The sequence below is a fragment of the Manis pentadactyla genome, chromosome 3 (assembly GCF_030020395.1).
Source record: "Manis pentadactyla isolate mManPen7 chromosome 3, mManPen7.hap1, whole genome shotgun sequence".
In the NCBI taxonomy this organism is placed as follows: domain Eukaryota; kingdom Metazoa; phylum Chordata; class Mammalia; order Pholidota; family Manidae; genus Manis; species Manis pentadactyla.
This window is the reverse complement of record NC_080021.1, coordinates 156,866,952-156,894,476: the sequence shown is the minus strand read 5'-3', so window position 1 is coordinate 156,894,476 and position 27,525 is coordinate 156,866,952. Positions and strand designations below refer to the sequence as shown.

General features: G+C 40.8%; 2 long non-coding RNA genes across 5 annotated transcripts in view; both read left to right on the top strand.

Moving 5' to 3' along the window:
- The window catches only part of LOC130682985 (uncharacterized), an 88,549-nt gene extending 79,086 nt beyond the window's left edge, over nucleotides 1-9,463 (top strand). The window contains exon 5 of the long non-coding RNA XR_008996514.1: nucleotides 9,054-9,463. This is a non-coding gene — a long non-coding RNA (uncharacterized LOC130682985). The remainder of the gene's footprint in view (nucleotides 1-9,053) is intronic.
- Nucleotides 9,464-9,937: 474 nt separating this feature from the next.
- The window catches only part of LOC130682984 (uncharacterized), a 57,425-nt gene continuing 39,837 nt past the window's right edge, over nucleotides 9,938-27,525 (top strand). For all 4 annotated transcript variants that reach the window (XR_008996511.1, XR_008996510.1, XR_008996513.1 and 1 more), the window contains exons 1-4: nucleotides 9,938-10,057; nucleotides 22,120-22,151; nucleotides 24,309-24,388; nucleotides 25,829-25,935. This is a non-coding gene — a long non-coding RNA (uncharacterized LOC130682984). The remainder of the gene's footprint in view (nucleotides 10,058-22,119; nucleotides 22,152-24,308; nucleotides 24,389-25,828; nucleotides 25,936-27,525) is intronic.

Below are 27,525 nucleotides of genomic sequence, written 5' to 3'. Positions count from 1 at the left end.
TGTTTCAGCCCCTAACCCTGAATTATTGCCCAAAATCCCCAGTGGGTTTATTACTCCCTTTTTAAAAAGTTCCATAGCAAATAAACCTCTGAATTATCCTGATTTAAGTGGTACATAATATTGGGACCCTAACTAATACAAGCACTGTCCATTTAAATGCTAGATTTATTTGTCAAGTATGTTGGGTTTTGTTTTAATATGGTTGATGCTAAGCCAGTGTAGGTCCAGGCTGGAGGGGACTCCCTGCTCTGGTCAAGTTCACTCTGGATTCAATGAGACCGAAAAGTGACAATGGAATGTTTAGGGTAAAAAGGGACTTATACCAAGGTTTGTTCTCATGGTGGCAGAATTTCTTGCTAGAATCTCATCCGCCTCTGGGTCAGTCTGCAAGTAGCAAGTCCATCTCAGGAGCTGCCTCTGCTCCAGGCTCTGTCTCTGCTCCAGCCTCTGCTCTCCTTTGCCTTTAGTACCAGGAGTTCTTTTTATAGCAACACAGGCAACGATGGTTTATCACCAATGGGTATGCAAGCATGTACCTGTGCAGTAGGTTAAGTACTACATCATTACATGTACACAGTGAGTAAATTAGGATCAGGTGAGGATCCTAGCCATGGAACTTCCGTTTTCCATTTAACTACTAATTAAGAATGTCACCACATTTAGCAATGATAAAATTATACTATAGAATACTTATCTTCATATTTCTTTGGCAGAAGAGTATGCATTCAGTGAGGTAAAGAGAAGGGGAACCAGGACATCAGTTCTATTTTATAGCATTTAGAATTGCTATTTCAGTTGCCAAAATGCTGTTCTTATCCATTATGATATGTTCCAGGCTTTGAAGGTACATCAGTAGCCTGGGATTTATACCAAGATAACATGTTGGTGAGCGGTTGATAAATGTTGCAAAAAGTCATTATTATTAACTGTTTTATTACTGAATAGGAACAGAATATTAGCATTCAAAAGTTCAGTAGCTGTGCCTGAAACATGTTTCCTTTCATGACAAACATTTGAGTGACACAGAGAGAGAGTGCCCAGAAATAGGTGGTGAAGAAAGCACAAAATGTTGGCTTTTATTGTTTACTTTTCAGAGGTTCTGCCACAGGGACCCATGTCATGAAGTTTACTAATTTACCAATTTGGTATTGATCTTTTCATCTGAGCTCCACCCAGCACCTCCTTTAGAATCTATTCTAAGCCAGTTTTTCCAAATGATGAATTTTCTGTTCAAAGATATAAACTTGTGTGTGGCCTTTCATAGGAGTTACCTTGAGCCTCCTTTCCTCCTTAGTTTGCCTCCCAAAATCATTACTAAAATATAAATTAGGATAATTATAAATTAAATATAAATATAAATTAGAAATATAAAATATATATATATATAAAATATATATTACTGAAATATAAAATAGGATCATCAAACATGGTTTCAGCCTGTCTATAATCCATTGATCTGTAGATAGGAAAGCTTTTCTCAGAAGATGCCTATGTACATCTCCGGAGAATTGGTGAGAAGCTACCTTAATCATTATGATTAACCTTTAGAGATAAAAATGATGGCAAAGGGCTTGTACCTCCAAACATTACAGATGAGGAAACTGAAACCCACAGATACTAGAAGAATTACTCAAGAACTCACTTGTATCAGTGGATGTAACAAAGTAACACAAACTGAGTGGCTTAAACAACAGAAGTTCATCAACTCCCAGTTCTGAAGGCTGAAAGGCCAAATCCAAGGTGTTGGCAGGGCTCCAGGTCTCTCTTTTGGTTTGTAAATGAACTCCCTGTTTCTGTTCATATCATCTCCCCTCTGTGTATATCTGTGTCCAGACTTCCTCTTATGACACCAGTTATATCAGATTAGGGCCCACCTTACTGATCTCATTTCACTTGATTGTATCTGTAAAGGCTTATATCTTAAATGAAGTTACATTCTAAGGTACTAGGGGTTAGGACTCTGACATATGAACTGGGGGATCGGGAGGCACGATTCAATTTAAAACCACCTGTCTGAGGACTGACTAAAACCTTGTTCTTCTGATGCCCTTGGTTTTTTTTTTTTTTTCCTATTACACCATGTGCCTTTTAATATTCTTGCCCTGTGGCCACAGAGAAGACCATTTCCTTTTTCATAGAGGTAGGATACAGGGGTCTGGTTAGAACCTCCAGTTTTCTTAGACATTCCAAATTATTCAATTTAGGAGATATAAAGTCAAAGTGAATTTAGGGGAGTAAGGATTCTTATTAATATAGCCTGAATATGTTCATCTTGGGGATAAAGATAAACAACACCATTTTATTATTACATGGCTGATAATGTTGAACTTCAGAGCTAGAGATATTCTCCTAGGCTTATTACATACACTGAAGTTTGTATTATTACCTGATGATAAACAAGTTTGTCCAGTTATTTCCTATTGGATGTGGATCTCTCTGTCCCTGCAAAAAGCACCTCCCGTGAAGCAAGCTTTCCTTCTAGAGGTCCTATGGATGACGCTTTGGCAGAACCATTGCCAATCTTGGCATTTAATTCTCCTAAAATAATTTTATCATTGTAGAGATGCATAAAGCATATAATGGTTATGAAGCAGCTGAATTGATACCAGATATCCTAGGGAAACACTTGCACATTAGTATACAGGATAATTTTGTTATGTTATACCAAGTGGTCTTTTAAAGAAGGTAGATCTGAACAGGACAAATAAATTTTTGTTCTTTTGAAAACTGCAAGTTTTCAGTTCATGTACCATGTCAGCAGGGTCAGTGTGGCTTGCTCACCCTTGCATTAATGAAAATTGCTTTGATTAAATGTTAGAACAGAAGAAAAATTATAGGGTGTTGGACTCTTTGGTAATGACTACATTCTTCCTATTCTCATATGGCCTCACATGGCTCAGTTTGAAGGAGAGAAACCTGATGATCAGAGAAATAATATGATCAGCTCAAGAACACAAGAGCACTCCTCCTAGACCAATGTAGTTTTCACCCAGGACAGCACTTGTGATGTAGAACTCAGGCAGTGTGGACTAAAGAGCAATCCTAACTGTCTAGTGCCCTTCACCGCATAAATTGGGGAATAGCCTGCATAACCAAGTCACAGAATATGCCTCTTGATATTTAAAAGAGGTGGTAGTTTGTAGAATTTTCCCCCTGTGCCTGCTGCCATAGTGTTTCCCAAAGCATATCTCTTATATTACCAGCCTTGCAATATACACCAAGGAAAAAAATTCAGTGGTTAAACAGATTTGGAAGATGCCACATACCATATCCTTCCCTCACACACATTGGAATGCTGAAGGCTTTGCAATGTCTTGCAATGAAGAAGCCATGTAACTTTCTGTACTCAGGTGTTTCCAAAGTCATCTGATCATGGAACCATGTGTTCATGTAAAACCTGTAAGTTGCAAGCCACACGTTTTGAGAACTCCTATCTAAAATTTGCATAAGTTGAAGAGATATACACATTGAAAAAGAATTTAGATCAAGTTCATAGATGATAAAGCAAGAAATCTGCAGAGATAACCCAATAGATACTTAAGTGACAGTGCTTATAATCTCCCACAAAATATTTCTTATGGCTATTTGTAGGAATGAAATAGTAGGCTGGGCTGGGCTGACTGACTTTTCACTCAGTAGGATCTTTGTTAATTGTGGGGCTGTGGATGACTGTGTGTACATATGTGTGGCCTGGATAATCAGATGGCTTAAAAAAGAACAATGTATTAGGCTGGCAATCTGAAGGCATGATACATGATGTTGCATTTCAGTGGTTCTGTTCCTCCACTCTCAAGGTGGGTGTGATTCCACGACCTCCCATTCCCACAAAGTGGGCTCTTAGTACTCTCTGCGTGCTTGAGATCTTAGCAAATTCTGTCTGAAGGTGAAGAGAAGGAGGAGGAGGAGGAGGCAGTCAGGCTGATGACATAATGTCTAAGTGTTTGGGTCACTCTGGTGGAGCAGAGTGCTGGGTATAGAGGGCTGCATCGTTCCCAAGGGAGATGAGGGTGGACTGTCTGACCCCCGCAGCCCAGCTGATTGGCCATCTACCGTGTTGGTAGTTAGATGCTCCTATGACAAAGACCCTTAGATAATGAAAACTATCTTGAGCTGGCTTAAGAAAAAGAGAAAATATATTGAGAAGGTATTTGAGCCTGTGATGGATTATAAATAGTTGAACAGTCAAATCTTAAGTTCAGAAGCATGACAGCTCAAGGGATCTGCATTTAACTCTGTGTCTCTGAGTCTCAGCTCCAATTTTGGGTCAAATGTGCACTGTAGTCCATTTACTTAGGACACACCCATTTGTTTAGGAGACAATAATACCTTGATCTCAAGGAAAATAGGTCGTTTGTCTAGCCCTAGGGGATGAATTATCAGAGTCTCAACCAGTCATAGTAATCTCATTTCCCTTTGACAGTAATTGGTGCAGGCTGGCCATGTGACCCAGTACTAGTGTCAGAGGTAGAAATAGAAGATGTCTGGATATGGATTCTGGAAAAACTTTTGTTTTTACAGTAAAAAGGAACAACAGAGTCATGTGGCATGGTTCTTTTTTCCTTTGATTTACCCCTTTTTCTCAGGAGTTCAGACAAGATGTCTGGTGGTGCAACAGCCATCTTGTGACTGTGATGTGACAAGCCCAGATGGAAGTGCATGCTAGGAATAGGGAGCACAGAGGAGAAAGAGCCAAGGTCCTTCTCTGATTGAGCTGCCCTCTGATACTCACCCAACACCTCCTGATTTGTTCTTATTTCAGAAAAATGGTAACCTATTTGTTGAAATCATAGTACACTCTAATAGGTTGTTGTTACTTGCAACCAAAGTCATTCCTAAGTGAAAAGCTTATGTAGTATAAATATAGATGTCAGGAGCCAGTCCCTACGGTCCAGAGAGTGATTCTCAGATCTTTAATGTGGGAGAGGACAGGGGATGGCTCATGAAATGGTGAGATATTCAAAAGCCACCCCAGAGCCTTGAAATCTCACTACTGCCTCAGAGCACAGAGATGGAAACCTTTATGCCAGTACATACCTATCCTAGATAGAATTTATCAACTCATTACCTAATCAATTAATTGTACTAATCATTAATGATCCCCCATGATCTGAGTATATTTCTAGGTTCTGGGGATAGATAGGAAAAGACAGAGCAGTTGTTGGCTCTCGTTAAGTTAACATTCTAAAGGGAGAAGAGACAATGAGGAAAAATAAATGAACAGAATCACTTCAGATGATGAGACTTCAATATGGAATATGAAATGGAATGTTGCACTAGAATGTTGTGGGCAGGTGTGTGCATGGAAGGCCAAAGGAAGGGAGATTTGGAGTGAAACTCGAGTTGCAGAAAGGAGGCAGCTGTGTGAGACCTGAGCTTCCCAGCTCTTGGGGAGTGCAGGGTGAGTGCAGAGGCCCTGGGCGGGAGGGAGCAGGCCTGCTGGAGACAGAGGGAGCCGTCACTGGGTGTCTGCTCCATGTGGTCTGGGAGGCCTCTGTGCTCATCTAGCTGTCCCCGTCCCAGCCCTCAGCTCCCAGGCGTTGTGATGGATCCGAGGCTGCTGACAGGGCTACATGTTCATGGGTGACTTTTCCAATTGTTGGCTTCAGGCCATCAGAGCCCAGGGGACGGATGGCTGGGGAAGGATTTATTAATACACTGTGATCAAAGTGGCTGAACGTCCTCGCTCCTGTTGAGAATGGACCCGTGTCTCTCAGCCACAGTGCCTAGGCTCCCCAGGGGCTGGCTTCACTCAGAATGGGGTCAGCCCTATTCTGCAGGGACTGGCAGAACATTCAGCGGGTGCACAGCTGCTTCAGAACCACACTGCAGTCGCTGCATGAAATTACAGCAGCCACATTTGATGGGTCTCCCTGTTCAAAGACCAATGCAGAGAGGCAAGGAGCCAGGGAAGGCCCTCAGCTCTGGCTCCCAGCCTGCCATGGCTGGTCATACCCGACATCGTTTTCAAGTGGTACTTATCAGTGAAGCAGTCACACGAGATCACAGGGCTAGAAGTCCCCTCAAAGATCATCCTGTTTGCATTCCCCATGTGTGTGGTATTGCCAAGAACAAAAGTGTTGGAATGCCACCATCTCCACTTCTGGCAGGTTGCCTGCTGAATCAGATATCCACCTGTTCCAGTAGAGAAACTCATTCTTTTTCTTCTAACACTTGAACTTGGGGGCAGTGAAAACCAGTGGAATTTTGTCTTTGGGCTGTTAAATTTCTTCTGGGGTCCTGTGTATTCAGTGGGACCCTAGAAGCTGTGGTTGTTCACCTTAGAAGGGAAAGGTGGCATTCAAGTCCCCACTTAGGAACTCTGGATTCAGTTCGTCTAGATCTGGGATAAAACAAATCATAAGTATCAAAGCTGGAAGAGACCTTGGTGACTAATACCCCTCCTCTTACAGATGGAAAAATGACTTGAACAAGGTATGGATAAAATGAAAGATTCTCACCTGGCCCTGGTTGGCTAGCTCACTGCACACATGTGGGCAATACATTGCTATTGACTCTATATAAAGAGCTCTGCCCAGTGATCTGGGCGACACGTTGGCATGGCTGCAAGACTGCAGGAGAGCAGAGCAGAGGCTGGAGCGGTGGCAGCACCGAGGACAGAGGCCCAGAGGATGGCTGTTTGGGACAACTGTGCAGGCAGAGAGGCCCAGAGGATGGCTTTGTGGACAGAGAGGCCTAGAGGACAGCTGTGCAGGACAGCTGTGTGGGCAGAGGGGCCCAGAGGCAGAGACTGGCTTGCTACATGCAGACTCGCTCTGAGTGAATGGCATTTTAGTGGTTGACCTGCCACCGTGGAAATAAAGTTGGGTATAACCCTTTTAACCCAAGAATGTTTTACTGTCATTTTTCTTTGGTCACACTGAATCCATAGCAAACTTGCCGGGGGCTGAAACTCATTGACAAGACAATTGGCAACAGTCGGCAGGGTTCATTGTTGACCAAGGGAAAAGACAGGCTGCCCTTATGGGAGGGGTGCTTCAGCAGGCTGCCCCTGTGAATGGGAAGACAGTGGATTGTCCCCCAGTGGGTATGTGGTCTGAGGTGGCTTGCCTACCTTGAGGCAGAGATTGCAAAATGCACAACAGACCCCAGGGAGTCACTCCCTCCTTGATTGGCTTATGGCTGCACTTCATGCTGTGTGGCCCAATCAGGGTGATCTACCATCCTCTCCTGCTAGATGGCAGATGTATGCTGAGCTCCAACAGGTGTTTCGGGAACTAGACATAAGAAATTCCATCTGTAGTCCAGAGAATCATGGCCCAGATTAAGAGACTTTCACTACAGGTATGAGAAATATTGTGCTTCAAATGGCTCCCACATCCTTCTTTGGGTCTCTGGTGGCCATTCTTGTCCCTCACTTAGGGCATCCCATAAGTGAGGTGACACATACAGTAGCAGACTTAGGAGAGGCTGAAGCAGTGAGAACGTGGAAAGAAATAAGGTCTGCTATTCACAAGAAGAATTTAAAGGGCCCCATGAAGGTTACGAGGACCCAGATGTGGGTTGATTTAATAAGGGCAGGAGCAGATGGAAGGAAATTAGATGGGAAGCCAAATAGGATATTACTGGAGCTATGGCAACAACTGAAACCAGATCAGCATTAAAGCCATTAAGACCAAAGAGGTAGAGGTCAGAGACAGAGCAACAAGATCAGCCTGTGTGTCCACAAAACTTTTTTGCTGGAGAGGCTAGAGAACAATACTCCAGCTTCTTTGCACAGGGACCATTGCAGAGGACTGAGGGTACCTAGACTGAGAGAATCCTGGAGGGGTGGAGTGTGAATAAAATGAAAGCTTCTGTGGCCAGGATTCTCACCTGGCCCTGGTTGGCTATCTCACTGCACACATGTGGGCAATATGTTGCTATTGACTCTATATAAAGAGCTCCGCCCAGTGGTCTGGGTGACATGGTGGCATGGGTTCAAGGCTGCAGGAGAGCAGAGCAGAGGCTGGAGTAGTGGCAGCACCAAGGACAGAGGCCAAGAGGATGGCTGTGTGGGATAACTGTGATGCAGAGAGGCCCAGAGGACGGCTGTGTGGACAGAGAAGCCTGGAGGCAGAGACCAGCTTGCTGCATGCAGACTCGCTCTGAGTGAGTGGGATTTTAGTGATTGACCTGCCACCATGGAAATAAAGTTGGGTATAACCCTTTCACCATAAGAACATTTTACTGTCATTTTTCTTTGGTCACACTGAATCCATAGTGAACATGCTGGGACTAAATCCCATTGGCAAGACACAAGGGTAATACTCATACTACACAAGGAAGGTTCTTTGATATCCTCATGGGTCTTTCATAGACATTTACAGCGTTTTGTTATAATGTGCTGCTTTGACTTAGGAACAAAGGAAAAAACCTCATATCCACAATGAGTTCAATCAAAGATGTCTGTGCCGCCCTCGGGTTTGACTCTCACCATCCTGGACAGGAGGCATTTTTTTTTTCTCATTTCACAGATGAACAAAATGAATCCATTTAGTTACTAAGCAATACCGGACTTAAATTTAAGCCTTCTGACTTCTATCCGCTATCATTTCCAAGTCCATCTCCACTTTTGTTCTTGGAGGGGTGGAGGTGCATAGCAGAACTGAGCCATAACTTAGGTAGGGGGGATACATGGGAGACCTGAAGCAGATTCTAGGTTGTTAGGAGCTCTGAGGAAAGATTCTGATTTTTGGCAAACCATCCTCATCTTCACTAATAGGGGAATAATCCCTCCTTGCAGCCACTATATGTGCTGGGTGCGCTCATCCCTGCATCCCTCCACTTAAATCAAATGCCACCTCCTGGTCAGTGTGGCACGTAAAAGCCTGGGCTGTTAGAATCAACAGGTCCAAACCCTGGCTCTCCCATTTACTCTGGATGACCCGAGGCTGCATCCTTAACCTTCCTGGATCCCAGTTTTCTTACCTGTGATATGGGGCTGCTAGTGATTGTACAATTCTGAGAAGGTGCTAAAAGAGTAACTGAGGCCAAGTGTTGAAAAGCAAGTGCCCAATGAATGTCAGCTGTTGCTGCCTTTGCTTTTGATACAGTGTGAAGAATCCTGTCAAAGAGCTGCATTTTCTTCATCAGTTAGAAAAGACTATGCTCATAGATCACGGCAACTGGTAGGCACTCCAGGGTGAGACGTAGCAGAGGCACAATCACGCTCAGCTTCCTGCTCAACTCCAGACAGTGATGTTCCAGGCCCTCTACTCTAGGGTCATCTTCTCAGTGGCACCTCTGCCACTAGCAGAAAGCCTCAGCTTACCCACGGGAGAAGGTGACGCTGACCTGGAAGTTCTGCTCAGAAAGGAGAAAGAAGAGCCTCTTATGTAACTTGAAGAGTATAAAGGAGCCAATGGTAAAAGCCACTGCCCTGAACTCTTCCAAAACTCCATAAATCTCTTGCGTAGGATTCTGCAGTCATGGCAAAGGTATTGTTTGTCTTGCTTGTCTTACGACACACTAGAAAAAGTTAGCTCCCTCCCATTAGAGTGTGTGTTTATGTTTAAAGGCTATAAAAATGCTACTATTGAAAGTTATTCCCCTCATCTAGAATAAAATTCATGTTCATTTTATGGTTTCTCAGCAATATTCTGACTTTAATTGGATTGCTTCCTATGACTGTCTGTGACCACACACAAGCCAATTCTCCCTCCATGCCTTTCTCTCTTTTATTCTTGCTTATTCTTTGTGCATATTTAGATCATTTCTCTCTCGACCTTTCAGTGGCTCAGCATTTTGTTGCAATGCACAAGTGAAGTTGGCAAACAGAGCCAGGTTACAAACTGTGAAGCAACAGCTCAGCCTCACTAGGCGAGCGTGTTCTGTGCTATTTCTGGCCAAGCAGATGCAGCCTTGCTGGCCTATGGTGAACAGTATCTCCCAGGTAAAAATAAATCACTAAGCTCAAGATGCAAAGTGACGCAAACCCTTCATTTACAAACAGATCACAAACTGGGAGCCATGTGGAAAGAAGACTGGATTGGGAATTAGTCAGGATCCTGCCCTGGGTTTCATCCAGATTACTCTACCAGTCAGCCATCTGGTATCAGTGAGTACCTGTGACATACAAAAATTTCTTTAGTCAGCAAAAAATAGGGAGAATATAGTAACAAATCTGTGTGTGCCATCATCGAGATTGAGGCAATCCTAACACTTTGATGAGTTTGCTTCAAACCTAGTTATTTGTGGATTCCTCCTTAATTCCATTTCCCTTCCTCCCACTTGAGATAAATGGGCTGAATTTGCATATTTTCATACTTCTGCTAAATATACATGTATCTTTCAACAACAGTTTCTGTCATTTTGCATGTTTTAAAACTAAGTAAATGGAAGCACACTGTATAGACCATTCTGCAACTTAGTTTTAAAAAAATTTGGCATCAGATTTCAACAAGAGAGCTCTGGTTCTACTCATTTTAACTGCTATGTGGTATAATTTTTTATGAACAGACTACTCTCTCTATATATGTATATCCCTTCTCCTGTTGATATTAGATTGCTTCTAATTTTGCACCATTATAAAGAATGCTTTGACGAGTGTTCTTGTACATTTCCTCTACTAAACATACAAAAGCTTTGCTAAGATAACATTTTTCAAAATGTCTTGTCTACACCTACAGTTAAAGACACACTTTAAATGGAAAACCCGCAAGTACACCTCCATTTCTGTGTGTCTGTATGTGTACACATATATGCAGAATAAAATTTTCTGAAGATAACAGTCACACTTATTTTGTATTCAGTTATAATCCAGTTTAGTCTGGTCTATTTCACATACCAAAAACTGTGCTGGTTGCAGTTTACTAAAGTGATTCCATGACGCAATGTTGCCTCTCCACTAAGAACTTGAAAAACATGTTCTAGGTCATGAACCTAGACATGGAATTGCTGGGTCATAGATGATAGCCATTTGCAAATTGAGGTGTTTATGTCTTTGTGAGTTTATTTTATGCATTTAAATGGATATTTGCCATTAAATAGCATTCTAAGTGTTTCTAGAAGGGGTCTTTTCAGGTTACTGTGTCACACGGCTGGAAATGGAAGTCCTGTTTTAGCTTTCTGGGCTTTAATTTTTTCATGTCACAAGGAGCCAAATCCAAACAAAAATACTAGACTCTGCAGCATTTTGCAAACTCCTCTCTCAATTCCAGGGTCCTGGGGAGGACTTCAGGATTGCCACAATGTGTGTAGGTCAGGGAGTGGGTGCTGGGACAGGAAGGTGATAGAATGGTAGGTAGGATTCTGGGCCTCTCACCACAGTCCCTTGCTCCAGAAGCCCATTGTATTTATCCATTGTATTTCCTTTAGATTCAATAGGCAAAAGAGGTGTGCAGCTTGAAATATTCTTACACTATGGGTTTATTCTTCAAGGCTCTTTCCTGAGCTGAACTTGAACGAAAATAACTTTTGAGTCTCTGGACCACTTAAAATTGCTGCCAGAATTAAAGAACCTGTTGGCTTAGGGCACAGAGCTTTGGCAAATAATATTGGTTAACCCAAGCTCTTTGTGGATTTCTGCCACTGTGGAGCCTGACTTGGGGAGGATGGCTTTGGAGTCCTGTGGGGCAATAATGAGGGGCACTGTCCAGAGGCGGCCGCCCTTTGGGAGCCGCCATTTCTATTCTGTGGATCACTGGTTTTCATCCACACGAGGCTGCTCTAAAGAAATTCTTTTGTTTTCATTGTGCTTGTATATTCTGTGAATAAGGGCTTAATATAAATTTTTCTGAGCTCCATTTTTGTCCTGCCAAGTGTTCTACATGCTCGCAGTAGAGCTCACTTGCTCAGCAGGGCACATACACAGTTCAACCATTATATTCACAGAGATGAAATTTTATTATCATTTTAATGAAACTATTCAGCTCCACAAGGGTTTAGTTTTGCCTTCCCAAATATAGCAGGAGCTAGAAAACAGGCAGTAACTTGGTAGTAAAATGACTTCAGGATGGGCACACGTTAATTTATACAGAATCATGGATCCCTTTCCTAATAATAAATACCCTTGCTTTCTCTCTTGTTCTCTCCACCTGCCTGGGTCTGGATGACTGCCTCCTCCCAGATTCTAGTCCCTCCCTTCAATTTGGCCCGCTTGCATTTCATCTTCCTTAATCACTGTTTTCATCCCATCACTGCTATGCTCAGAAACCCTCAAGGGATCTTTATTTCCCACCACATCAAATCTAAATGCGGCTCTGCCTGTTTTCAAGGCTGCTCCTAATCTGTTCTTTCCTTACGTCTCCATCTTTATTTCCTTTGCCAGATGTGGTTCTGGTTCCTGTGGTTTAGAGATAATGGAATTTTTGTACACCAAAAAAAAGCAACATTGAAATCTGCATCATTTTTCTTAATCAGCCTAGTCCCTTTAAACAAAGGCACACATCGGCAGTGATTGCTCACCTCCCCCGTGGGCCATGTGAGCAAGACTGCAGGGTCCTCTGAGGGCAGCGGGTGAAGAGCAGTTTATGCCCCTGTCTCTCTCCACATACTGGGAGCACAGGCACTGGAATGGTTTGTGAAAAGCTCTGTCATTTGGAAAAGACAGGCAGAATGCAAGCAGCTTAGAAGGCAAGTATGAAAGATATTAAATTTCTAGCTGGGAAGGTCTAGTTCAAAAACTTGGAAAGAAGTATATCCCATATAAGGCAAAATTCAGCAGCTCTGAAAGCCCACGAAAGATGCTGCTGGGACTGGTAAAAGGCATTCAAGAGATGGCTTACCTATTGGAGTAGGCTTATAACATCTATGAATATAGTTTATTTTCACCATTTTGTTTATCATGGTGTATATTTGCCTTTTACTTTGTTTTTCTATAAATACTTGAGTAAGTCCTGCCTCTTCTGCTTAGTAGCTGTATGATTTGGGGCAAGTTTCTCTATGCATTAAGTGGAGGTAATGATACATAGTAGACAGCATAGTGAAGACTAAATGAGATAATATAGAGCATAGAACATGGTCCAAGACAAAAATATTAGCTATTAGTTCCTATCATCATAATCATTACAAGTCTGTGTAAGCTGCTTTTCATTTGAGCTGCTGTTAAAATTCCACCTTTTCTCAAGTTGACCTTTAGGCCAGTTTAGTTCAGCAGACATATTACTGAGTGCTTAGTATATTCCAGGCACCAATGTGACACCAATGGTACTATAAGTAAGACACTGACCTTGCCCTTGAGTAGCTTTCTAGCAGGGAAGGCAAACCCATTAGTAGATTATTTCAGTTTAAGGCTGGGCTGTCCAATACACTCACCAATAACCACATGTGGCTATTGAGCACTGAAAATGTGGCCAGTGTGAATTGAGATGTGCTGTACATGTAAAATCTACATTGGATTTTAGAGACTTGGAATGAAAAAAGAATGTAAAAATATCTAATAATTTTAGTAAGGTATTGATTACCTGTTGAAATAATATTCTGGATAGGTTGGGTTAAATAAGAGACATAATTAAAATTTTACCTGTTTCTTTTTAAACACTGTGCTTACTAGGAAATTTAAATGTATGTGGCTTCTGTTGTATTTCTATTGGACAGCACTCTTCTAAGGTGATACAATGGATGTTAAAACAACATGCTTTGGGAATGCAGAGAGGCAGCATGTCATGCAGCCGAGGGGTTGAAGGAAGGCTGCCTGGAAGAGGCTGCCTGCATTCTGAGCTGAGTCTTCAAAGATGAGCGAGGGGTTGAAGGAAGGCTGCCTGGAAGAGGCTGCCTGCATTCTGAGCTGAGTCTTCAAAGATGAGCAGAGCTTAGCTAGACAATGACAAATATGAGTAAAGAGCATTCTAGATTGCGGTAACAGGAAAGGCATGGAAAGTATGATGTTTGTGGGGACACTGGAAACAGTTGGTTGCCCCACAGCAAGAAGTAGTGTCGGTTGGGGACTGACAGCAGGTGAAGCTACCAGAGAAGGGCAGCCTGGTTTCCCCATCATTTAACATCTAATCATCATTCAGTTCATATCCGTGAGGTCTGGTTATGTTTATTCTATTTACTTGTTTGAAGTTTTGTATTATTAGCTATTGAACATTGGAAGTTTATACAAGAATAGGACTCTCCTGAAACTAAGACTAGTGAATGCACACATGCTGCTCAGAAGGCAGAATGCCATTTTCCCCCTGCAGAAAGCCCTACCGAGTGGACAGGCTGCCTAAAGTCACTGCCCAGAGTATAGGACTAATGAATGAGAACCATATAGGAAGCAAGCACTTTTGATATGTTCTGATTCACTGGGTCCATGGAGAACACACATAACTGCCTTCACATGCACTTATCTGTCACGGAAGTTCAGTGGGAGTCCCTCCCACCTCCAAATTCCCACCACTAAGGAGTAAAATAATTCATCAGATTGTATTCATTTGGATGCTCATCATACTCATTCTATCATGAATCACCCTCTGATCTTCTGCATTTAGTAGCTCATTATTAAGTGGGCATTTTAGTAGATCATGCAGGAGTAGGTGGAAGAGGACTAGCAAATGGAGACCCCAAACCTAACAGGATGGAGAAGTTAGAGAGTTTGAGGGCACCTTCCAGGCCTACTTCTCCCTAAAGTGTATTTGAATAACATGGGAATCTGAAAGTGCTCATTCCGAGTCATTCTGTCCATGGGTGGAAGCAACCACCTCTGTTTTCATCAAGGTCCCAGGTGATGTCAGTGCTTTTGGTCCATGGACCTCACTTTGAGTTGCAAGGTCTTAGAGTCTCTTCAGTACAATTCTTTCTCCAGGCTGAAGTCTACATCCCACAGCCCTGCTGAGTGAGTCATTGGAAGCCTTTGCAGGGAGACCTCTGGTGTGCTTCATTCCCTCCTCCTTTGGGGAGTGAGTCCAACTGTGGGAACAGATTTTCTTGTCCCTAGATGCTATCTGGGAAATTTCTGTGCCTTGGTCCTTGTTCTGTTTTTGGAACCACAAGATAAAAATTTGAAGAACATTTTTATATTCCCCTTAATTCTTCTCAGTGGATTAAATCTCCTCATCTCCATCTGGACTCTCCCAGGAATTAGTGTTCTGTAAGTCCCTCTTCTAACTGAGCACAACACTCCAAGCTCTGTCCAAACATCAGAGTAAAATGGGCCTCTTCCCTTCCCAGCTGTTGACTCTCTCCTTCTGCCAGAGGGTCCTCAGTTATTCAGTGGTTTGGCCCCCACATCAGACTTTAGGTTCGGACTGAACTTTGTTGATAAGAAAAAGCCCTGTTCTTTCTCACTGGTTGCTGTAGACTCATCCAGCACTTGTGGAGTTGAGTTTTTTAAAAAAGAAGGTTTTCTGATTATGAAGTAAATAGTTGAAAATTTACAAAATGTGAAGCAAAATGACTACTATTAACATGTAGCTGTATATGTAAACCAATTATTTTATGCATAGGGATTCCTATGTATTATCAGTGGTATTGAGCTATCTTTCATGAAAATGTTTCATGTAGCATTTTCATTAACTATATAATATTTAATTATATTGAAATTTTGTAGTTTATTCAACCAGTCCTCTGTTGTTGGACTTTTAGGGTATTTCTGATTTTTTTATCATTAGAATTAATGTTTTAATAAACATTCATGAAACTAAATTTTATATACATGTTTGATTAAGGTAAATTCCTAGAAGTGAAATTACTGAGCTGAAAGAGATGGTATTTAAGTTTTTTAGTTTATTTGTCTATCATACTGTCTTCTAGAAGTATTGTACTAATGTGTATCACCACCAACAGTAAGAGCACTGATTTCTCTACATACTTGTACCCATAATCATTTTTTTAAAAGTCTTTGTCTATTTGGAGAACAAAAACAAATGGTATTCCACTGTTTTATTTTGCATTTTTAATAACTAGTGATATTGAACATTTTCTCATTTGTTATTGCAATTTTAATTACTTCTTTTAGGGAATTCTATCGGTTGCTCATTGTTAGGACATTTTAATTTTTCTTACTGGCTTGATGGTTTATAGTACAAAAGGTCTTCTGCCTTTAGTACCTCATTATTAAATGGCTGTCGTGTTGGTCATGCAAAGAATTTAGTGCAAAGAATCTTATCGCAGGTAATTTCCCCAGTGTCCAGTGTGTTATTTGCATTTTAGTTTGGTATTCCATTATAACTGAAATGTGTTCTGGAGTGTGGCCTCTATCAGATTATTCTTGATTTATAGAAAAGTTGTATGTTTTTTGTGTATGTGTTACTTAACTGGTGAGCTTGCTAAACATTCATATTCATTTGCATCATTTTTAAGTTAATTTTGAATCTCATCTCTTTATCTTATTGTATTAGCTAGAAATTCCAGAACAGTGCAACTTAAAGTGGTGTTAATAGGCATCCTTGTCTTGTTCCTGACTTTAATAGGAATACATTACATTTCATTATTAAGCATGACACTGGCTTTTGGTTTGAGATCTGTATCAAAGCAAACATATATTTGCTAACAAAATATCCATTTATTCAGATGTTTTCATAATTTAAAAAATCAACAATTGCTGAATTTTATCAAATTATCTTTTAGTACCTGTTTATAAGAATGTGCTTTGTGTGCATCTCTTTCTCTCTTGAAACATTTTCTAACTTAGAGAAAACTTGTAATTCCAGGACAAATAACTGTTTTTCCTGAACCATTTGAGAATACGTTGCTGACATGATGCCCCATTAACCCTGAATACTTTAGTGTATATTTTCTACAAACAACAAATATTCTCCTACATTATCAAAATTCAGCCATTAAAACCAGGAAATAAACACTGATAGATAACATTGTCATCTAATTTCTAACTCCCATTCAAGTTCTGCCAAATGTTCCAGCCCCTAACAGCTAGGAGTTGAAGTTTTTAACAAACATCTGGATGTGAATTACACCTCAATCAAGCCATTATTAAGAGAACTGAGTGTTGCATTTAGGTTACTAGGTCTCTTTACTCTCCTTCAATGTGGAATCATTGTTCAGATATATAGGTGGCACTATTATTCAGTCCTTTCTTGCTTTATTGACCTGGACACTTTTGATAATTACAGGCCAGTTCTTTCATAGATTGTTCCTCTACTTTAATTTATCTGATGTTTCCTCATAATTACATTCAGGTTATGCATTTTGGCTGGAAACATCACAGAAGGGATATACTGTATTCTTCTCATTATACCTTTTCAAGTGCTACATGATTTTGATTTGTCTCATTATTGATGATGTTCAAATTGATCACTTGGCTAAAGTGTTACCTGTCAGGTTTCCCTCCTGTCAAGTCATTTGTTTCCCTCTTAAATAATTTTATTTTGTGGAAAGTTTAAAGGGCATAAATATCCCATTCTTTATCATTCATTCATTCATTTATTTTATATCAGTATGAACCCATGTTTTCATACTGAATTTGCAATGTTATGATCATTACTGAAATTACTTATTTTGATGTATTACTCCAGATTTGACCAGGGGGGGCCCCTTTACACAGGCGTTGGTGTCCTTTTGGTGTATCCCCTTCATACTGTGGGGATACAGTATGTGAAGGATCCCCTTCATACTCCTCACTCTTTGATGCAAGATGTTCCAGTTTCATCTTGTACTCTGCCTTCCCCAACCTGAGAAACAGTCATTTTTCTGAGAAGCCTGGTTCCTCTTGTGGAGAATGATATTTAGACACCCAGGGTTGATCTCTAAGGTATGTTGATGGCTCTTTGGGTGTTATTGCTTCTAAGCCATTCTCAGTGGACTGAGCTAGAGAGAATGTGTATGTCTATGTGTACCTTGCTGTCTCTGTAACGTTTCTGTCTTACGTGTCCATCCGTCTGTCCATCTATAGAGAACCCCGAGTTTATAGTGATACTGTTACTCCAATCCCACTCAATAGGTTTATTCTGGTTTTCTCCCTTTCCATGTTAGTAATTCCCTTATCTGAGAATAAGAAACCATGACTATTGCTATTCTTAAGATAGTTTCCTATGTGATCTAACTCTTGTGTAAAACCAATCTTCCATCTATCCCCCCTTTGTCCCCCCCCGTGTATGCCTTTCTCAAACCACTCCACTTCCAACACACTCCCACCTCTTCTTGGACCCAGCTAGTGGCTTTTGGACTGAAATGTTCTGGAAGGAAAGGGGGATAGAATGAAGAGGAGAGAAAGCTGTTTTTCTCTTTTGCCTTGTAATTTTGTGAATTATACTAATAAATTTTTCCAATATTGACATCTCTGTGGACTTTCACAATGTCCTGCTTTGATTTTTCTACTCTTCCATTCAAGATTTTTTGATCAGGTCATTTATTTTGCGGATCTGAAAAAGCTTTGGAGTGCTAGAAGTTTTCTTAGACATTCCCTTAATTTCATTCTCTTTCATTTCTACAGGGGGAATACAAGTCTTTCTCTTGACTTCTTTGCATTTTTCCAGTGCCTTTGATATTTTGGAAATGCTACCAGAATAATGGGTGCTTTTTCAGTGATGGAAATTGTTGATAAGTCCCAGAAGCAAAGAATCACAGAGTATCTATTTCCAGTGGTGATATATGACTCTCACAAAACCACACCGTTATTTAAAATACCCTAATGAGATTTTTCATAGAAATGGAACAGAGATTCCTAACAAACACTTCCTGGAATTTCCCTTAAAAAAAGGAAGGAAAAAGAATTCAACTGAAAGCCCATTTTTTTGCCTAGTATTGGAAGGGACCAGCCTTAAAGAATAATTGGTGAGTAACCAATCCCAGTACCACTATCCTTCATCCCCTCCATGTCCAGCCTGACCCAAAAGAATTTCTCGGAGCCCACAAAAAGGTTAATTGAAAAAGATATATTTGCTTTGGAAAGTATTTGCATTTTAAGCAGAGATGGAATTTGGGGAAGTGCATATAGACATCTATCCTTCTGGTCTCAAACCACTTCTATGATATCCTAATTATCATAATAATTGTCAGTGACCTGAAACCTGGAGCAGCTTACGATGGTTAAATAATGTCAACTGTTTTGCTCTTCAGGCATGTCTTGTCCCCTACGTAATCATGACCACATTGCCTTGGGTCCAAGAAGCCTAAAATGCATTAATTGCTTATGCTTATCTGCATAGTTGGTTAATTTTGCAGGTTTGATTTTCTTCCTCTGACAGCAAAGCCTGGATTGCTGTCCTTCTCAATATTCACACTTTCTATCCCATCTCCCCTCTACCACCATTTCTGTTTAAAGAAGATATCATTAATGATATATGTAGATCCCATCAAAAAGATACATTTGCCCCTGTGTGCACACACACACATCCCCACAGTACATGTGTGATCCTATTTATGTTATTTTAAACTTTTTCTTGACTGAGCCACTTCTAAAAAAAATTTGAGTATGACAAAAGCTGGCAAAAGAGATGAGGGAAGAAAGGATGATATGTTTTGGATATGAGTTTTGAATCTATTTTAGCATAGTCAGTTTGACTTTGGGGACCCATGTAGGGAGTATCCCAATTATCCAAATAAGGAAATGTCTGGAAGCAATAAATAGAAGTTGCATTTTGGAAGTACATCAACTGGAATCTTGTCTGAGCCTGTGCTTAGAATGTTCATTCAACAAATATTTATTGAGAGCCTTCCGTGTGCTGGACACTGGCCTAGGATCTGGAGATGATAGATCAATAAGTGAAGATCAGCATGGTCCTTGCTGGTAAATTTAACAATTGGTTTTTCAGAAACAAAAACCTTGATTGTTAGTAGTTGCCCATTTCTATGATATAAATACTCCCACCTAGCTATTCAAGCTACCCATGTTCTATATTGCCTGGCACATAAGAAGAGCTCATAAAATGGCAACCACCATCGGTCTTCATATCTTGATTGTAATTATCATCAATAAGCTTGCTTTGACAAGTTTAATGAGTTCTACAGGGGACAATGTCTAAGGTGCTCAGGCGTGGGTGTGTGTGAAGATGTAGAGAATCAGAGAAGGATCTAGATTTGGTATGGTTTCCTCAGAAAGATGTGGGAGGAGGGAAAGTTAGACAACAAAGTGGGACTTTCTCTTTTTTCTAAAAATCTATGAGTTCGAATTTTCATGAGTTTATGTCACCTTTATAATTTCTAAAAAATAGAACTCTCAGTGCCCAAGTGGAGCAAGCATGGTCAGTGACCAAATGCAGAGTGGATAGAAGGTGGTTGTCATGAGAGGGTCCTGTACCACAATATGTGACTTGTTGCAGATGGAATCATTGCTAAATGATTGTTAAGCCATTTTCCTGGTTAAAAGTGACTTAAGCTGCTGACAAGATAAAACAGAATCAAGAAAGTTGTTAAGTTTTCTGTCTGCTGTTGAACAAACCACTCTAAGTCGGTAGCATAAGACAATGACAATATTTATTTTGCTCACATATTTGTAATTTGGGTTGGCCATGCTGGGGGCATTTTGTCTTTGCTCTGTGAGGCAGGTGGGGTGACTGCAAGGCTGAAGGGTAGAATCATCTGAAGGGTCCCTCATTCGTGTGTCTGGCTCTTGGCTGGGACCACAGTGGGACTGTGGCTGGAACTCTTCCATGTGGTGTCTTTTCTCTCCCACAGTATGGTGGCTGGGTTCCAAAGGTGAGTGTCCCTACAGAGAGCCAGGGGGAAGCACACTTTCTTCATATTCTCTTACTCAAAGTGGTCACAAAGCCCAGGTCCCAGGAGAGGGTAATTAGAGTCTGCCTCTTGAGCAGGTAGTAAATTCTGCAAAAGGTGTGAGACCAGAAATAGTAATGTCATTTTTGGGAAATACAACCTACCACAGTAAGTCCTCTCCTTTCTGAACTACGTATCTATGTATCTGTCATCTGTACTACATACTCAGAGCAAATATGGAAAGTTATCCAGATCCTTTCAAGTTCTCAGCTGAAAGTGAGTATTGCAACTTTACTCCAGAAATCACATTCCTGCACTGTGAAAGCTGTGCATTCTTTTTTTTTTATTAGTTTTATTTTGGTATCATTAATCTACTATTACATGAAGGACATTATGTTTACTAGGCTCCCCCCTTCACCAAGTCCCGCCCACAAACCCGTTCACAGTCACTGTCCATCTGCATAGTAAGATGCTGTAAAATCACTACTTGTCTTCTCCGTGTTGCACAGCCCTCCCCGTGCCCCCACCGCCACACTATACATGTTAATCGTAATGCCCCCTTTCTTTTTTCCCACCCTTATCCCTCCCTTCCCATCCGTCCTCCCCCAGTCCCTTTCCCTTTGGTAACTGTTAGTCCATTCTTGGGTTCTGTGCTTCTGCTGCTGTTTTGTTCCTTCAGTTTTCTTTTGTTCTTATACTCCACATATGAGTGAAATCATTTGGTACTTGTCTTTCTCTGCATGCTTATATGGAAAATAAAAATGATTTTACTATTACAGTTTTATATTCCCCATGCCTAGCACAGCCAGTTTTTAATTTTCCTGTGTACCGTAAAGTTTATCTTAACCTAAAAGGCAGATTGACACATACAGGGATAGTGAAAGTCTACCCTCACTAGGTCTGACTCAAGTAGTTGATGGGTTTGTAGTATTTTTGCCTGTAAGCTAACTTTTCAAATGCAAAAAGAGATTGAGCATGGAAAGGAGATTCATGAAAATGAATGTTTTACAATGGCATTTCAAATATTCCTCTCAAAAAAGTATCCTTATTTATCTATCAGCCCACTTTACACAAGGTTGTATTGATCTTAATGTGTTTTGAGAGTCAGTCAGATGCACTTCTCATTTATTTATTAGGGCTTGAGTCAACCTATTCATCTGTATCCCCAATGTCCTTGGTTCTTACTGGGACATGAATTTATAGGACAGACTAACAGGAGACTAATCACCAGGTATGTATGGATTACCAAGAGAGAAACATACATAGAATTGTCAGAAAACATCCAATTAATGGAGTCTGCTACCTTTGAGTCTCCTTTTATTTTGTGGTATGAATTGTTATCCCCAAACCAGATGTAAATTAAATCTGCAGGATCCTGATTTATAAAAACACTATTACTTTAAATTTTACTTCTTTGAACACATTAAGCTCTTTTGCCAAGTTATGTGTAAAACAAAAAGAAAAAAAAGCAGATATTTACACTGTCTTTGAAAAAGTGTGAAAAACAGCTTTTATTCATGGTGGATAAATTCATCAAATTGAATTTTAACAAAATTTTCCTCCACATATTTTCTTGTTTAGATTGAAGATAACCATGAGATACGTCTTTTAAGGTAAGTCAACGTTTTTTTATTTCAGAAGCTTGCTAAAGACGTGTTACTTTTAGCTATTGTTTTTCTCCTGTAACTGCAATGCTGATATAGCAAAATGAGGAAACTGCTGGCACAAATGGAACCAAATATCCTGTGCCTGCATGTTTGTTCATGGATGTATACTCGTAAACGACATTCACTGATCTTCCCAGCTCAGACGATTAATTATAAAAATCATCACTAAAGATAGTCCACATGGTTGTTCTTCAGCTCACTTAGGGAAGCTTCTACAAAGTACTGGTTTTTCTTGGGTCTGACTCTCGCAAAGATACTGACTCACAGGCCAACTTTGAGACGGAGGAATCTGTTCTTCAGATATTCCCTGTATGACTCTGAGTATCAGCTCAGCAAAGGAGTGGGAATATTTGCTAACTCTTACAATATTTTTTGTGAGGTAAGGTATTTTTGCCTTGAGAGAAATTTTTTATAGCTCAGGACAAAGTAATATTATCTTTGAATTTCTATTCCCATTACATTTTACAATACAAACTCGGGTTTACAGTAAATTTGTATATGTTGACTCACTTTTGAGTAGAAGTTACAGCTTTATAAAAGAAATGGGGAAAGGAATTCCAGTTCATAAATCTCATCATTATTTCCCTCTTTAGTTTTGTGTTTGGGATGAAATATATTTTATATATGAATATTATGTAGAATGATAATGATGATGATTCTAATTATTGGGTAGGATTTTTCCTTTAGATTCCCCAGGTCCCTTTAGCTGGCCCTCATGTAATAAATGAACAACTACAATTAATCATGGTTAGAGGCAATGAAAGGGACATGCCTCAGAAAAGGGAACATTGGTGTATAAAGCCACAAAGAATAAGATTTCCATAGGTAGAGGGAACAGAATAAGCAAAGGCACAGATGCTTGAAGTTACCTGGCACATTCAAGGATGGGTGAGCAGCTCACTGTAACCAGGGTCCTATATATATATGCGAGCTATCTGTGGCTTGAAATATTCAGACAAGACTTTCAGTGATGGGGGCAAAGAATTCTATCTCAATTCCATTCCCAGTGGTCTGGAGTGACTTTTAAGGAATGTGTTATGATGAGTTCTGCGGCTGCATCTGGCTCTGGAGTTGATTAGGGCTCAGCTACGGGCAGAAGATGGAGCAATGTATTTTCTATCCCTGGTCTACATGATGTCAGTTTTGTGTATGTATTCTTGATGTTAATGTTTTCCTTCACACCTTCTCTTAATTTAGCATATAGATTCAGCATCTTTGTCCTGCTTTTGATTCTTATGATAGCATGGATTATATATTGAGATCCTTGAGGGATTTGTGATATGCTGATTCTTGGACAAGGGAGTCTTGCTTTGGTATCATTTTAACCCTATTAGTGGGCACTGTGGCCAGACTCAGTGAGAACAGGCAGAATACAGCCCAGTGTCCACTCCTGAGTTTCTGAAGCAGTCAAAGGGATGATTGACTGACTGTAAATCTGATTTGCTGCATTTATGGATTTCCATTTAAAAGCTGATGGGGCACAGACATATTTTTCACCAAAAGAAAAGGAGCTAAAGTAGAAATGAGGCCCTACTTCAGTTTTTACCAAGAAAGTTCACACTGATTATCAGCATCTGCAACTCTTGGTTGGTCTAGTAATGTCTTAGTTTACTAGTTTTCAGAAACAAATCCAACTACTTTGTGATTTAAGCAATTTTTAAAATGCATATTTACCTCCTTAAAACTGTAATTTATAGGAAAATTTTTTATTCCCACTACTTCTTTGTTATGTCTAGCAATCTCATTTGGACAAAATATATAGGCTATTCATTAAAACCACTTAAAAATTTTATAATTGCTTAGCATGGTTATTCAATTCTAAAATTAGGATCTATACATTGTAATTTCTGTGAACATTTCATATAGCATTTTCTGTCTGTTCCATCTTATATCTCCCACTCCCTTCTCCCTGGTACCAAAATGTTATTAAATCTCTGCTGCTTCTTAGCCATTTTAGAAATGAGGAAATGTAGAAAGTACATGCATAGGAGATGGATGACTCTCATTGATTTTGCAAAAAGGGAAAGAATGGGAACACGATCAGTAAGGCAAAATTACTTTGAAGATTTCCAAACCCTGTCTCTCTCTCCCATGATTTTGAAGGTGGCTCTGTGTATGTCTGACAGCTGAAGTTTGAGATGACTTTTCTGCATTGTCTAAAAGAGCAGGAAAAGATGTCTCAGGTACCTTAAAATTACTTTATTGCCAATATTTTAAAATTGCTTTGGTTTAGTAAGTTAATAAGGTCAATTTGTTATTGGTGCTGGAGGGAACAACTTTATTTTTGCCTGGAGATTAAGTTAAAAACCTTAGACTGTGAAATCTAGGGGGAATTTTGCCAGTTCTGCCAAATTATTGGATATGGGGCTTGTTCTATAAGAACCTTCACCTAGCTTTAGGTCCAGAGTTCTGCTTGGGAATCCCTCAGCCTGATGATTATGGAAGTTCTTAGGTACTTCCTCTCCCATTACTTTTGATAAGTTGCTTAATGCACAACAAAGTATGGGGGGTCAGAGAGACTGCAGTTCAAGCCTCCAGTGTTGCCTCCTTTTAGATTTGTGCTGGCCAAGTTACTCGACATTCCTCACCCTGATTTATTCAAGTCATTCAAAAAAAATGAGGCTCAGACATCTAGAATGTGCTTAGCCTGCAGATTGAGCACACATTGCTAAACAAAAGACATAGTTCCTACTTTCAAAGAGCTCAGCTCATAAGATACATGAAAATGAGTTGCCAATTACAGTGTCAAGGACAAGTTCACTGACAGCCCCAGGCTTTGAGATGGGACACAATGTGCAGGCAAACCTGTTGGAGAAATCATGTCAAAGCTGAGATAATGACTTGGAGCAACTTTGAGTGGCTTAGCTTTCTTCCCTGTAAAATGGGGACACACCTACCTTGTTAGGTTTTAGTGAGAAGTAGAGACACTGAATGTAATTCACAAGCACTGTGCCTGACAGTTCATTATACTAAATAGGTACCATCCTAGGCAGTGGAGATTCCCATGAGCAGGATGCTGTCCTGTCCTCTGGACTTAGAGGCCAGAAGTCCAGCTCCAGCTCCCTGGGCTGCCTCTATTATTGCTCTTGTCCCCTGTTGTGTATTCATTGCTTAGCAGTTCCTAGTGGACGTTTGCTGTTCATCATATCCCCTCTAGCAGAAGCAGTCAATGCCTAGTTCATATTGCCCTTACCTTTTCACCTTATACCTACCCAACTTTCAACTGCCAGCCTCTGATTTGCATGATGGTTTTCTCTGGCTGCTGAGGCCCACTCAGCTCACACATGAGGGAGGGAGGCTGGGAGGATGAAGGAATTAAGCCCCAACCCAGCTGTTCCCAAACTGTAGTTTGGATACAGTTAGGGGATGAATAGCCCAACTCTCATCCCCTGGGTCCGATGGCTCTGAGGCATGTCCCTTATACCAGCTCCAAGTTCCCCTACAGGAATTAGTTATCCCATAGTGATGTCTCGATTGATAATTTGCCCTCTGTCGACTGTTTCACCTTCCCCACTTCTTTTCCAGTGTTAAGAAAAAAAAAAGCCACAGGCTCAAAAAGGAGGCCTTATGCTAGGTCAAGTCACCAAACCCAGAATTAATACCTAAGTTGATTGTGCTTTCAGCCTCTCTCCAGAAATGCAGTCCTAACTGGTCAGTCAGGAACTTTCTGGTCAGCAGCAGTAAGGTGGCCTGCCGCATGGACCTTCTCCATCCCCCAGAGGAAGATGAGGTAATCTACCTAGTAAAACCCTTTTGCCCCAGAGAAAGGTGACCTCACCTGAATAATACCTTTTTCTGTTTATGACTTCCTAGTCCTACATTTAAAAACCTTTCCCTTTCTGTGGCCTTTGGGAAATTTCTTCCACTTGCTAGATGGGTTGCTGCCCCATTCATGAATTAAGAAAACCATTGAGATCATTAAAATTTACTCAGTTGAATTTTTGTTATTTAGCACATTTAGTGACAGCAACAGGATCTGAAGTGATCTTGCAGCAGCTTTTGGGGACAAGAAACATAAGCATGGTACCCATGAACCGCTTGAATTCAGTTCCTCCCCATACTGAGCTCCACTCTCTTTGCATTGAGCACCCAATCCAATTGGCTTTCCTTTACTGGGCAGGTCAGCTTGAGCCAACCACAGCTCCCAGGGTGGCATACTCCAGGCCTTAGCTCTGTCCCTGCATTCCACATTGGGAACTGCTGACGGTTTCGTCTGCAGCCCCCATTGTTTGGGGCTTGCTGGTTCAATCCCTTCCCCAGTCCAAGGACCCATGCAGATTGTTGGTGTGCTCAAGGCTTGCTCTTGACCAGGATGCAATGGCATCTCTTGTTTGCTGCTGATCTGTTAAGGTGCACCGCTTTGTCTGTCTTACATTATGTAGATAAAGGCTATTATTAACACATATCTCAGAGATCAAAGAAGCTGCAAAAATTGGTGGGTCCAGGTCAAGCATTTAAATGATTAAAGAGCACTTGCCACCTAACTCAAAGACTCCTGTGATAAGAGAAATTGATCATGGAATGGGTTAGACTCATAGGTCATCTGCCAACTTCAAGTGCAACCACGTACACTATAAAGCACTCTGAAGTTCCCAATCCTGCAACATGGCCCTCTTAGACATGTTTGACTCTGAGAAACCCAAAGGTGAAATGGGATCCCTTAATTCCAAAGAGTTGGGCGCACCACCTGTTGGCACACTTGCTTATTTTACGTCTAAGAAGGAGAGCCCTGGCAGTTGCACATATCTAATAAAATGGCAAAATCTTAAAGACAGCCTGGAATTACAATAGCCATTATGGGCAACATTCCAATTAGTTGAAATCATATAAGAAGTCTACCTGAAAGCAAAGTTTCCCAAGTTAACAGAATGGGATACCTATTTTAACTGACACCACTCCTATAGCTCTCCTCTCACAACCTTTGTGTACTTGTTCTAATAATCCTGTCTGAATTATATTTCCACTCTGAAAAGACCACATGACTGTGAACAAAAGACCACCAAGTTAATGGCCTTACAGATGCCCCCCACATCTATCCTCAAAGGAGGGCCCCCATACGGGCCCTCCTGGAGTTGATGAACCTGAAGGATTTAATGGTAAACTGATACATTATTCCCTTAAATAACCAAGGAAAAAAAATATGGTGGGTACCAGAGCCTGCACGGGAGAGTCTGGAAAATAAATGATGGAAGCCAGCAAAGGGTGAAAATTCTTGGCTCTTCTGAATCTCTGTGAGAAGTGCCCAGTCAAGAGAAGAAAATAAAATGAGACAAATAGGAAGGCAATAAATATTTTGGGGGTTCAGTTTGGGGTTCAATTT